This window comes from Molothrus ater, chromosome 10, assembly GCF_012460135.2.
Source record: "Molothrus ater isolate BHLD 08-10-18 breed brown headed cowbird chromosome 10, BPBGC_Mater_1.1, whole genome shotgun sequence".
Taxonomy (NCBI): domain Eukaryota; kingdom Metazoa; phylum Chordata; class Aves; order Passeriformes; family Icteridae; genus Molothrus; species Molothrus ater.
The window spans coordinates 21794792-21807275 of NC_050487.2; positions in this window are offsets into that span (position 1 = coordinate 21794792).

Sequence of the window (12484 nt, forward strand, 5' to 3'; positions counted from 1 at the left end):
GGGAGGAGGGGGATGCTGGGGTTGGCACAGCCCTCCTTTGGGGAACGGTGCGAGAGGACTGGCCTGGCTCCTCATTCAGGGATGCTCTTGTGGGACGGCATGAACCCGAACTGGGTACCAGCCCCTAAATCCTGATACCAGCCTCCAGATCCCGGCACGATCCCGGCACCCGCCCCCGAACTGCAAGCACCACTTTCCAAACCCCAGGCACCAGCCCCCAGATCCTGCTGCAAGCCCCGGGCCCGGGTCGCCGGTCTTGTCCCAGCCCCAGCCCGCGTCTCCCGGGTCCCGAGCCGCGGCGGGGAACGCGCGCTCCCTCCCAGGGCGCGCTCCCTCCCAGGGCGCGCTCCCTCCCAGGCGCGCTCCCTCCCAGGCGCGCTCCCTCCCAGGCGCGCTCCCGCGAGCACGCGGCGCGTTCCAAACTCCCGCCACCCACCGCGCCCCTCCCCTTAATCCCATTATGGCCAATGGCAGCGGAGGAGGGCGCCCCTCTGACCAATGGGAACGTGGAGGGCGTGACCGCGGGGTATAAGAGTGCGAGCGCGGCGCTTTACGGCCTGTGCCGGGGTGGGCAGGCCCTATGGCCCACTAACCCTAATGGCGGCCGCGCCCCTCACGCTCGCCCGCTGTTTTACTCGCTGACTTTCAGCGGGCGAAGGAAGCGGCCCAGGGGAAAGGGGGTGGGGGAAAAGAGTTCCGGTCTCAAAAAAAGCCAGCGAGGGGGATCCACACCCCGGCCCACCCTGGGGTCCCTGTCCCTTCTCCGAAACCGGGGATGCTCCCGCCCTCGCCCCTCGTGGAGGCCGCGGTCGGCGGGCTCAGCGCCGCTGCCGCCGCGAAGAGTTCGGCTCTGTCAGCCTCGGCGGCGGCCGGGAGCAGAGGGCCGGCGCGCCCACCCTGGGCAGCCGGGGGACCCCAGCAGAACAAAACGGGCGCGGCGCCGCTGGGCGCTGAGCAGCCGCCGCCCCCCGAGACGTGGGGTGCGCGGCCGGCGCCGCCCCGACACCCCCAAACCGCTCCGGCCCCCCGGGGTCGGGGCATCCAGGCGGCCCCCGGCTCTGCTGGGCCGGCCGGGGATGCAAAGGGAGCCCCCGAAACGTCGGTCCCCGCCGAGATTTGCCGTGCGCTGCCCTCGGAGTGCGGGCGGCGGGAGGGATGCGCCCACCGCAGCCCAGATCTTATCTAGGAGAGCCCTGCGGTGATGGAAGCTCAGGAATGCTGAATTTTATTCATCGAGTTCAAGAAATGTTGGGTTTTACTCATCGATTTCGGCGGCGAGGAGCTGAATTTGTGAAAACTGAAAGACAGCGTGGAGAGCTAGGGACAAATACTTCGCTGCAGTGAGGAGCAAGGATTGTGAGGGGAAGGTGCTGTGGCTTGTCCTCCCTTAGCAACTCCTCTTCCTGCGCTCGGGCTTTGGCACTGCCGTGAAGAAACACTGCAATGTGTGCCAGGGGCACAGCACCGAACCTGCCTTTTTAGTGCCAGGGGCACAGCACCGAACCTGCCTGCAGAGTGCTGAGCCCCAGCACTGTCTGCCTGATGGAGAAATGCCCAGAGCCCATCCTGTGCCATCACCATCACAGCAACTGGTTGCTCAGTTACCTCTGCTGTTAGTTTTGACCATAGCGAAACCTTCTTGCTGTTTCTGGCATCAAGCACTTACAGAAGGTACACCAGACATGCGGGCACGTGCGGGATGCAGACACAGCCCTACGAACTGGGCTTGGGCATCATCAGTGCTCATTTACCAATGCTCCGTTAATATCCTGAGCGTTTGACCAGTGCCATCTTGTGGCCTTCTGCTTTTTTTTTTTTTCCTTGCACAGAGGATGGAAGTGAACTTGGGTACTCAATTTTTTTATTCTGTTTGAAAGAAACATTCCGCGGCCAGAATAAACAGAAACAGAAGAGGCCGACCCCACACACTTGAAGATATGTAGGGCTTTTCTGGTACTGGAATCTGACTTTGCTTAATAAATCTGATCCAGCTAAAACTAGTGTTGGCTCTGCTAATGGTAATGTTCTTTCTTAGTTCAAACAATTGTGTTTTCACTGTTTTATCTTGTTTCCAAGCAACAGCTTTCGCTTAGCATCAAATACTTCATTTCAGACTCTCAACTAAACATGCAGAGCCAAGATATTTAGTGTGCTTAGGACACGGTTTTTCAAATGAAACTCTACTTGACTTACAATTGTCTCTCTGAAAAAAAAAAAAGTCTTCTAAATATACCTGGTTTAGTGGCATTTTAAATGATTTTTTTAGCTGCCCCTTCTAAAAGGGATGGCAAGCTGAAACTGCCAAATTTCTATAGTCATAATAAAGTATGTGCTCTGCAGAACCACATGTCGGAGAGGAAATGTTAATGAACTCAGAACATGGTATACTTTTGTTTCCATTTGTTTATGTAGCAAGGAAAACTGCAACACGACATTGTTGCAGACAGGGCAACAAATGGAGCTGTAGGTACAGCTTGCTACTGCTTCTGACAGCCTGCCCTACCTGCCCCAGTGAAACAGGCCAAAAACGTGCTAATGTGGCATTTTAGGAATGCAAACAGAAGCTCTCAGCTCTTTCACTCCTGAATTGTTTCAAACCGTTTGCAAGTGTGTCAAAGGAATTGTATTCAATGTCTCTCCTCGGAGCAGACAAGAAAAAAAGTTGCCTGGCAGCTAGCAGTAATTATCTGCCCCAGCAGCAGCTCCGTCTTCTATCATCTGGCATTAAGTCAATTTTCTTCCCCCAGGATACAAGTGCTCCTCTTAATATCTCCGGATATGTTAAATTTCAACATATTTTTAAAATCCTGTTTATGTTTGGGAGAAGAGGCGGTGTTATGCTCAGTAGAGTTCCGAAAGGGCGTTCTTGAGGGTCGCATTCTGTCAGTTTGGGGTTTAGGGTCGCACATCCTGGGTGACTTGTGGAGTGCCAGATGCTCAGGAATCAGCACCGAGTGTTCAGGAGGTTCTGTAGCAGATGTTTAGGCTGAGCTTTCAAGGCCAGCTGGCTCAGGTGTGTTTAAGGCGGCATTGCTGCCGTTCGAGGTCAGTCACACGACATTTGCTCTGTCAGGCTGACCATTGCTCTGTCAGGCTGACCATGCTCTGGCCAAAGGTGACCAGCCCTGCGTGTCCTCCAGCAGGATGAAGTGGCCTGGCTGCACTCCTGTGTGCCTGGGGCTGCCTTCCTTTTGCATGGTCATCTTCTGGTGTGCTGTTTCTGAACTCCCCAGAGCTTTCTGTCCCTGTGGGAAAACGGATCCTCTTCTGTGGAGAGCCTAGGAAAAAAAATCAGCCGAGCACGGATGCAATCCTTTAGGGGATCCCATAGGACTGGTGGGCTAGCAGGAGGGGTAGCATTACAGTGCTGTGCAAGCAGCTCTGGGGGCGTTTTGGGAGCTGACAGAGCTGGGGCCCCCGAGGGGACGAGCACTCCCCCCCATGAGTGCATTTCCAAGGCCCATTTCCAGCTGTGGGGCTGTGGCAGGCGCAGTCCTGAGCTGTGCTCCGCTCCTGCCTCCACCTTGACCTCTGCTTTCAGCCTCCTCTCAATGCCTTGCCCTTTTTCACTCCCTGCACATGAAAGCAGCAGGATTTTCTCTTACACTGCTTTCATTAATCTGTTCCCAGTGCAGGTTTTAGCTTTCTTGCATTAGTTTAAAAACAATCATGGTTGTTTGGGCTGGATGCGATGTGTCAGTGCATAACAAACAAAGCAAGGAAGATTTAAGATTTAAATCAGTGTAAGAGGATTGTAAAGATGGACAAGTATAGATTCACAAGTTGCTGTGACTTTGTGTGCAAATTTAAACCAGACTTTGCCATGTATTTGAAACAACCAACAGAAAAGCTGGAGTTTTTTCACTTTCTGAGAATTCTGCTAAACACTTCCCAAAGTTGTTGGCAGAGGTGACAGCACACACAGAGTCTGTAAGAACAGCAGGAGCAGAGTTAACATTGTACTGAGATACTGAGTCCAACAAAACAGTTCAAGTTGACCTTGCTTATGAGGCAACAAAAAGTGTCTTAAGGAAAAATAATAATAATTATCAAAGAGTAAAGAATGGTTTAATTCAAAGGCTGTTTAACCTCCGACAGGTCTGGCAAACATTAATAGATCCCTACTCTAATTCTGTTTCTAGATTGCCTCAACAAGGGGTACCTATAAAATGTGTTGGATGTAGTATCTAAGGATATTTGTCAGGAATTGGAATGGAAGAAGCATATATCTCAATTATCTATACATGAGTAATTCAATGTTAAAGTGAAGACATGCAATTAAATCTTTGTAAATACTAGAAACCATGGACTAAAGATTGTGTAAAAATGTAATAAACTTTTGTGCCTTTCTTTGCCCAGGTCTCTGCATTCAGCTCAACTCACCCAAGCTAGGAAGTTGTTTTGTCCAACAGAAGTTTGGAAAAACCAACCCCAGGAAGTGCCAAACCTCTGGCAGGAGATGCTGGGAGAGCCGCTCTGGCTCCTGGTGCTGTGCTGGGTGACTCTGCCCTGTCGGTGGGTCAGGTCAGGTCCATTTTCCAGGCAGAGCTTTGTATTGCATGGCTGTGCTCAGGCACCTGGGGCACGGCTTTTACCTCCTGAATTTACAGTTTTCAGGCTGCAGAGGCATGCTCGTAACTTGGGCCAATGGTATTTTTAAATTAAGCTATATTAGTTAATTTTTTAAAGTTTGTGTGTACTCAGCTCTAGCTGCAGTGCTGAGTGAAGCCTCCCAAACTGTCAGATCCGTACCCAATGAATTTGTCAAAGTCTGGATCCGTGTTTACTTCCCAGCTGGATCAGACCTGAAAATGACAGGGGCTCAGGAGCGAAAAGGACTTTTTTCCTCCTCTCTTCGGTCACTTGAGTTTTGTATTTCAAAGATTTCAGTCGGAAGAGCTGATCCTCTGTGGCTGCTGAAGCCTTTGTTCTGCACGTCTTATCTGTGCTGTTATCTCTTGCTGCTGATCCTATTTTTCCAACAGTAGATGGCAACAGCCATTCGTTTGTAAAACACTGGAGTGGAACTCGGTGCGTTACACAGTTTAATGTGCAAAGAGAGGAATTTAAGTGAAACTATGTGGAAATAGTTGGTTGTTTTGGGTTTTTTTTGGTGGTTTTTTTTCCCCTTTTTAAAAGTACAGACAAACTGCTATTAAATGGAAATGTTTGCAAATTAAATAAATTCTGATTATGGTATCCAATTCAAAGGAAAAATTTAAAAAATGTTATTTAAGCCTCACAGGAAGGCACTAAATTGAATTGTCATCCCTATGTAGAAAGTATTCTATATTTTATGTTCTATAAACTGAAGTGATTAAGAAATGTTGGTTAAAGCTAGATTTTTATTCCCTTTCAAATTTGCTCAAAACACTACTAATTTGCAGTTTATGTTTGGTTGAGAAAATAATTAAAACATATCTTTGTGCAAATTAAAGAATTTTATTTCCTGTCTATCCTGTTTAGGATTCACCTTGGCAAAGTATTTTGACAATTTGACCCCATTGAAAACAACGTCAGAGATCAGCATTTGCAGATATCAAGTTTTACTTTTGCCTCTAAAAATGCATTGTATGATTTGAAACTAGATGTGCAAACGTCAGGCTTTCCAGTACACAGCAATGTGTTCAAGGATAAATTGCTTTCCAAGTTTCTCATTTATTTAAATAAATTTACTGTTTGCTTTTGTGGAATATACACTTTGTTTCCCAGAAATGAACGTGGGAGCTGTGTGAGTGAGGAAGGTAATCATCTAAAACAAAGTTATAACCAAGTCACAGGACTTTTGGGAATTTTACAGCTGCAAACCGAAGTTCTCGTGCATTATCACAGCATTCTGCTTTGCCACGATAACGAGTTTAAAGGCTGGAATTTCTCTGTTTTTATTGAAAAGATAATCAGACTTTTGTACATTAATGATGGGCTATTGGCAGCTCTGATAATTTCATAGGAAGCATTTTAGTGTGGCAATTAGTATTTTAATAAGGCTTTTCCCTATTCCTGTATTTGGCATTATCTGAATTGTACAGTTGGGCTCTTCACTGCGCTCCGTGGGGGACAAAACCAGGGAGGAAGGATGAAAAGGGACTGAAATGAAGTGCTGAGAGGGGTTTGGTCCCAGGACTGCTACTGACTCCAGATGTGCCCTTCTGAGCAGAGCGGTGGGAAGGATCCCGGCGCCCTTTGGAGGCTGAGGATGGGAAATGCTGAGCAGAGCTCTCCTGCTCTCCCTGCCCGGGCCATCGAGCCCTATTGTTTCCGGAGAGCCCGGCCATAAACCTGTCCTCTAGCTCACGAACTTCCAGCATCAGCAACATTTACCAAATCACCGTGCTTCAACTTTTTCCTCGCCGGTTCTGAGCCTCCTAAAGAGCAGAATTCCATCACTTCTTTCATCACTCTAATATTCCTTTAAACAACTGTATCATGGGATCTATTGTACTTAGCTGTAGTATGTCTACCGTACAGCCCATGTTTTTCATCACAGGAAGCAGCTTGAACTTCTTATAACACATGGAGTAGATATTTGTCTTGTTTTAGAACAGCTTTATATCGTTCAGCTGCCTTCACAGCCTCTTCTGTGTCTGAAGATAAGTACGTTTAAGGATAATCCTGAAGTTTTTATCTTCTGCATCGCCAGCCCGCACTTTCGTTACCATTCCATATTGCTCTGCTCCAGGCAGCTTTGAACAGCCCTAGCTTGACAATTAAGGGAGTGAACAGGCAAAACTGCTAATTTCTCCCCCTTTCCTTCCACTCTTATCTCGTATTCTCTAAGGTACACCTCTTTATCTACGTGTTTCCAAGAAGGTGTTCAATTAATAACTCAGACAAGTCAGAGCTGATAGGATCTTTTGATGTATTAATTTAACCCTTCCTTTCAAACAGACTGCCAGAAAAATCACTGTTTTCATGTTTTCTCTATTTATTCTAGCTGGATTTTTTAATTGAAGTTGCATGCTGTAGTCCTTTGATTCTGCTCCCAAGAAATTATCAGGGATTACAGTAGTGGCCTTACAGGTAACGGGGGTTCTCACTGATGTCTTGAATAGTGGCTTTCTTCTCTATTAATGTTGATTTTAAATTGTTTTTATTTACAGCAAAAAGATAAACCCACAGACGTAGCCAGGCAGGATATAGAAGTGGTGGTGGTTGTTACTCAGTTTGCTGTGTTTGGGTTTTTCTCTGATAATAAGAATGCAGCTTAGCTGATGGGTAAAACAAAATTAATTTTCAGTGGACAATCACAAGACTTGTCCAAAGGCAGAGGTTTATGGGTGTGTATTTGTGAATGATTTAGCAGTTTAGAGAATGATGCTTAAAATTTCCAGTTCTTTCATTAGGCATGAAGGACAATATGTTCAGCTTCCACCAGTGCTGGTCTTGCAGCAGGTTTAAACTTGCAATAAGAACTAAGCTGATTTGATATTATCAAAAGAAATCCTATTATAGACTCTTATCTACAGTTCAAATTGATCTTGTCCTGAGAAGAAACTCCTCTCCTGTGGGCAGTGAGATGCAGAAAAACCACAGTCCCTGTTGGCTAGAACTGGAGATGAGGATGCCCCACTCCACAGAGCTGCAGGTTGTTCAGTGAACATGAAATGAATAAATTTCCCTGAGAAAACAGGCAACTAACTCACTAAAACATGATGCTCTATACTGAAAAAAATCTTTAAAATGTATCTCAGGGAGCCTTTTTTTTTCTGCTTTTTCTTTTTTTTCTATTGGAATTGAAGCTAATGATTCTTTATTGATGCTTTAATCCCAAAATATTATTTACAAAGTATTTTATAGCTTTCTATTCTTATGACTTACAAGTGAATTTTCTAATTGCTTTCAGAGAAAGTAGTCACTGTGAATTTGAAACTAAATTTTTGGCAAATTCTGAAAAATGGCAGTAGACTCTCCTGATTTTCCTTGTGAAATCACAGGAACATTTCAGTGAACAATTTCCCAGGAATAAATGTATAGAATCTATAAGTAGTGTTAGGCAATACAAAAATTGTTATGCAATACAGAAAAAAATTACACATTAATAAGCTTTTTGTCATAATTCATTTTTCTACCAAGTTGATTTTTCATTCTCCAATCACGAGGATTTTCCATAAGGATTTTTTTTCCTCAGAAATGTCATTTTTCATGTAGCAAACATACAGCACCAGGACAAAAAGGTGGTTTTCATCCAGTGAGGATCATAAACACAAATTGCTGTAGTCCTTTGGTACAGTGGTTTAGTTGTCAATCTATTTCAAGGAAATATTGTGAGTAGAAAGTTCAAGCTGAAAAGGCTCAGGGATACAGCAGTTCTGGAATATTTCCAGCACTTTGCTTCCATTTCCAGGTTTATCTTGGTAGTACCACCAAAGCAGGTGACACATGAAGCCACAGGTGACTTACTGGCTTGGCAATGCTACACTCCAAAATTCAGCTCAGTCTTGTAATAAAGCCTGTTCACATCCTATTTTAAGTGTGTTTCTCAACTGCAAGTTCTGGCCAACTGTTTCAGAGAGTTCAGGATTTTTCAGCTTAAAGTAAAAAAAATAGGTAAGAAGGAACAATATTTAAAAAGGTGGAAGTCTACTTTATCAAAGCCAAGCCCTGCAACATTTTATTCCCCTTAAAAAAAAAGTATAGTGAGGGCTTTGAGTGTTTTCCATCTTAAAGTTTGTGCAAGGGGAATCGAGCATTTTAAATGAGCCAAAGTTAAGAGATTTGTACATCATTGGTTGAAGGTTTGGGAACCAAATGTGAAATCCAAAGGAGATTTCACTGAGAGCTCATTGGTGTAAAAGCAGATCATGGGCTGTCCCCAGGCTGCTGCTGGACAAGGAGGGGTGTGTACTGACAGAGTTCCTTAGAGGAATGCTTCAAGGACAAAATGAAAACATTTCCATAGGGAGCAGCCATCAATCAGCAGAGGGATGTTCTTGTACACCAAGTACAACCCAGCAGAGCTTTCCACTGACCTTAAGGCACTGGCCAGCATAGGAGCTGCTCCAGTAATTACAGATTACATTAAGTAGCCAGTAAAAGCCAACAGCCAACTACCAGGCAAACCTTTTATACATTATTAAAATCATATCCTTCCCAGAAGATTCAAGCTAATAAAATTGAACTTGATAATGCAATCAGTAAAAGGCAGGTTTAAAAAAAAAAATCTCCTTTGTTGATATTGTCCCAAGAAATCCTATGTTTTATATAGTGCCTAATATACATAAGTGAGGAAATAATCCCTCAGGTATATTAACAGTTTCAGTTGCACATGCCCTGAGACCGCCTTGAATTTTTTATAATTACATTTTATTAAGATATAATTGTTATGTATCAACTGTGGCTTGCACTTAGATTAAAGATTAAAGGTTGCGCTTACATAATATTTCAGCAATTAAAATATAGAAAAATTTTAAAAGTATGAAATTAGAAGGATTTTTCTCATGTATCAAGAAGCTAGTTTGCCTTCCTGAGCAACTGCCTGGGACAGGCCCTAAAAATCAGAAATATTAGAGGTTTGACATCAAAAAAGGAAGAGGGAAGAAACACTTTCTAGGTAAGGAGACCAATATTTCCTGCTAACATTTTTAATAAATCACTTATGAGTGGGTATATTCTATGGACTCCTTAAAGGAATCCAGGTGTGCCTGATTCTCAGACCAAAAGTTTTTGAAAACTTGACATTTTTGACTGAATAAGAAATTTTCTTTTTGTTGGCCAAGACAGTATATTTCATTATATAATAGAACCAGGGTCACCTGGGTTTGAGAATTGACACTACACAGCAGCTGCTTTTCTGAGGTTATTGGTCAGACTTTGATTTCATATGACTCTTAAAATGTTAAAACAAGCTATATACTATTCCCTTATATCTTATACAAAGTTTAAGAAAAAGGTTAATATTGAAGAATATTCTACGACTGGATTAGTTTTCTGTTTCTGTGAGCCTAAAGGGTCTGAGACCCAGCTGTAAAACTGTCAGCAAATGAGTTGAGTGTGCACTGAACATCTACTACAGAGCTCGAAGCTGAATGTGGGCAGATTTTCTGTGTGATTAAAAATGAATATGACCAGGATAAATCAGTTTCATTATATATTTTACACACAGAACACTGTAGTTGCAAAAATCTCTCCCTTCAGTCGTTAGCTGGCATGGTAGAACAAGACCCAGCCATGCCAAATGAGAACCTACATGTTTACTGTTTCTTCAGGTCTCCCAAAGTAATTAGAATGTTTCAAATTTGTGAATTAGACCACAGCTATTACCTAAAGCAAGAAGTATTGCCTGGTCTGTTCCTGGGGAAGGAAATACTGTTTCCAGCAGGAGTTAACTGGGAGTTTGGCATTCTTAATTTGGGCAGTTTGTTTCTCCAGGTCTGGATATAGTCTTAGCTATAGCTTTTGAACGACAATTGCCCCAATTTTTGTTCAAAGTCTATTTTTGCTTTTTAAAATCAGATTGCTTATTTCAAAATCAAAGTGTAGGTTCCTATTTTTGCAAAAAACCCCAAAGCAAACCCTCCACCCCTGGCCTGAAGAAGTCTCAGAAAACTTGTATGAAGCAAAGACAGATCAAGGAGTAGCAGCACAGCAGACCCATGTGCAGGTCCAGTGCAGTCCTTGGAGCAGTGCCTGCTCAGCCTGGGGCTGAATTTCTTCTCTATCTTCACCATGTGAGTAGAGATTCTGTTTCAGTTCTTCAGAGGTGCCCAAGAAAACTTCGTAATTGATGTTTTCCACTCATTTTCTTTCTCTGCCGGTTCTGTATTTTGGTAGAGTCGTGTTTCCCCAGCTTTCAGATGTGTGCTAGGACACTGGAAAAACTCACTCTCATGCATAATGAAAGAGGAAAAGTTACAGCGGAGAAATTTCTTGGCTGGAGTCTCCATTCCTGCTCTGTATCTTGCTCTACAAGCTCCCACAGCAAGTGAGTGGTAGAGCCAAGAATAGAACACCACTTCTCTGACACCCAGCCCAGGGCCTTAACCCCTGTCTCCCGTGAGAAATTTTGTTTCGCTTCTCTGTGCACTGCAAAGATAAGATCATATTTTATTTTGGTGCCTAAATTGATCTCTGGGGTGGGTGAATAAAGTTGGGAAATAGCCAGAGAATAACACAATGTAAATAGTGAAACGTAAGGAGGTTATATATATAACACTACAGCTTCTCAGACTGCTGTGTGTCTAGATAGAATTAATTAAAAACTGCATGAAGCATTTGAGTTCTTTCAGGGTTGTTTTGAGCACATGAGGACTTCTTCAGTGAGAAAACAGGATTTATTTTGCTCAGCTGGATTTTGTTTGAGAGCAGCCAGTGGAGAAGTTCTTTGCTCTGTAACATAAAGTGCTTTTCCTCACTGGTAGCTCTTGCTTTGTTGGGATAACAGCAGGTGTTGTGTTGCCTGTTTGGGGATAGCAAAGGAAATTTGTGAAAAAGATGGAGTTAGTGTGGGCTGATTAGTTTGTCCTCCAGAAAGAGTTTGAGTTCTGACAGATCAGGGAGGTGTCACTTTGCACTCCATTTTGGGCAAAGTTAGAGCTTCTCCTTCCCTGCCTTTCCCAACATGTGAGCAAGAGGCAAGTGCTAAGTGCCAGAGGTGAAACCTGGATCCCACCTCTCTTTTAAAAGCATGTAGGTTTGAAGAGCAAATATTTTGGAAAGATTTATTTCCAAAGTCTCTTCATACATCATGAAGGGGTGTGTATGTATATATGCAGGGAAGAGAGATTGCTGTAAAAGGATAGAAAAGAGGTCACTGCAGCTTTCTGCCTGTGTTCTTTAGCCATGTTTGTTGTTTTTATACAGGCATTTGCAATACAAACTGCTGAAATGCACTAGGAAATAGCCCTGCATTATTCCAGGTACCTGGAATTGTGGGTGCACACACAAATTGCTGGGGACAAGATGAAGCGTGACCTTACAGCACCACAGGGACAGGGCTTCCTTCTCCACTGATGGCAAAATAACACATTTCCTTGCTCACTGGCTAGAAATGATTGGGAATTCTTTGGCAGGGCTTTACACTTGGGAACTCTTTACTTCTCACCACTGAAACATTTTGTGGGAACACGCCAGTTTCAGTGAAACTTCTGTAATAAAATGTTTCTTTTCAGGGTAGGATTTAGAGGGGGTGGGCTCTAACCCTCATCTGCTTCTCTGAGAAGAAAGATTTAACCCCCGAAGTCTTCACATTCCGAGAGAGCCCAAATTCTGAGTTATGATGATGTTGGAGTGCTTTTTTTTCCTCAGCTTCTGTAAAAACAAACAAAACCCCCAAACAACAAGCAAATCCCCCTTCTCAGGTCATCTCGTTGTGATTGAGAGTGCTTCTGAAATTCAGAAAGGATTTCTGGGATGGGAAAAAAATTATTTTCCTTCTCTTTCAACTTTGCACCTCACCACTCTGTCATGAACTTTGCATGTGAGATTTTGCTCTTGATGAATGAGCTCTCAGCCATAAAGGCTGCTGTGAACTAGGCTTAAGGACTTC